This window comes from Talpa occidentalis, unplaced genomic scaffold (genome assembly GCF_014898055.3).
Source record: "Talpa occidentalis isolate TD23 unplaced genomic scaffold, MPIMG_talOcc4v2.1 talOcc4.15, whole genome shotgun sequence".
Lineage (NCBI taxonomy): Eukaryota > Metazoa > Chordata > Mammalia > Eulipotyphla > Talpidae > Talpa > Talpa occidentalis.
In genome coordinates this window covers 68,773,779-68,775,534 of record NW_023601543.1, presented here as the reverse complement: position 1 = coordinate 68,775,534, position 1,756 = coordinate 68,773,779, and the positions used below count along the sequence as shown (strand labels likewise).

General features: G+C 32.6%; 1 non-coding gene across 1 annotated transcript; it reads right to left on the bottom strand.

Moving 5' to 3' along the window:
• Nucleotides 1-1,286: 1,286 nt before the first annotated feature.
• Nucleotides 1,287-1,481, bottom strand: LOC119246818 (small nucleolar RNA SNORA73 family). The gene has a single exon (XR_005125571.1). It is a non-coding gene; the product is annotated as a small nucleolar RNA SNORA73 family (small nucleolar RNA).
• Between the last annotated feature and the right edge of the window lie 275 nt (nt 1,482-1,756).

The window sequence follows — 1,756 nt, the reverse complement described above, 5'->3', positions numbered from 1 at the left end:
ACTATTTAATATTTAATAAAACTACTAAAAATTTCTCTTTGGAGAAATGTGGGTGGATCGTGAGGTAATTATGTTAAGTGAAATAAGTCAGAAAATTGAAGATAGTTACCACATAGTCTCATTCGTTTGCAAAACATAATTAACCAAAGAAAACCAATCAGCAAAATAAGAATAATTATTGGAATCTGTTAATAATATACTTTTACCAGAGGGAATGGTGGTGGAAGGACGAGAGAGAGGAGGGAATTGATATGGTTGTGGTACTGGAGTTTTGCTGGAGGATGAGTGAGGCACATTCTTGTGTTACAGTGTGAAGTTGTAGTCCACTAATTATTGTTATGGAAACTAGTGTAAAATCAGAAAAAAACTTAAAAACATAAAGAAAATCCTAATTCTTCAAAAACTATTTAATAATTCACACTTTAAAGGGATGTGATATATAACCTTGATAGGGGAACTGTCATATATTGGATATAGCAAAACCTGGATGCTTATCGCTGTTGTTCATTGCAGACTTTTTTTAATATCTTATTTTACATATGAAAATAGAAAATTGAGAAGTTGAATGATTTATTTTTGGTCAGGAAACTAAATAAGCAAGGTCATGGCAAGATATCCTGGCCTCTAATACAGTGCTCCTTCCAAAACCCAATAGTTCCTCTCTAAGGCATCTTTAGGAACTGGAACCCCTAATGCTAAATAAATCAAAAAAAAATAAACATAGTTACTGAATCTATGTCATTAAAAAAGCAATTATTTCATATAACTTTTTTACAATCTTAAATCTTATTAAATGTAAGGTATATAAATTTCTAATAAACTATATATTACATAGTAATATATATGATGACTAATAATACTTACATAAATCTTGTCATTAACAAATACCAGAATTTCAAAATGGCTTCTGTAAGTGGACTGTGAGAAAGTGGAGAATCTAGTGTTTTAAGTAGAGGAGTGTATCTATCAGTGGTCAATGTTTTCCTCCAAAACAAATAGTGTCCTTCTTTCATAAATCAGATATTGCTCTTCCCCTACAATCACTGTGTCCAATTTGCATGGTTGTCTAACAACTGATTGAAAGAAGAGGAAACATGGAAAATATGGATGGAAAGAAACATAGCTATGTCAGATTAATTATTGTATTCAGTGATCTTACAAAGGTCATAACCACAACATAAAAGCTTCAGCCACACCCACAAAGTTTCTACATTTTTCCTAATAAAAAAATGAAAAGATTTGGATCATATTTATAATTTTTCTTACATGTAAAATTTTAGTACAGTAGATGTTTCCTGCACGGTCTGTCTCCTCAATCATTGTCTGTAGGACTCTGAGAAGCTATAAGAATACGCAGGTGCAGACTTAAAAGCCCAGCTTTATCCCCAACATCATGGAAAAGAACTATTCATCATGGTTCCATGAAACTTTTAGCAATGAAACATTTGAGAGGTATAAGAGGTCTCTGTATAATATGCAAAATAAGGCAAAAACCTTTAAAAATACAGAGGAAATCAGAGTGGCATTTTGAGTAGGTTTTGAGGGTATGTCTTTAAATAGATTTGGTAATTCTTAGAGTTTTCTCCCACTGCTTCCTCCACCCCTAGTCCCCATACCAATCAGATCATCTGGAAAGCAGATACAAAATTAGTACTCTCTGTAGTAAAGTTCAGCTACATTATAGCTACATAGCCTTTTATGAGCTGACCCAGGAACTTAACTGCTTTAAGTTCCAAAAAGTGAATCAGGTTGGAAG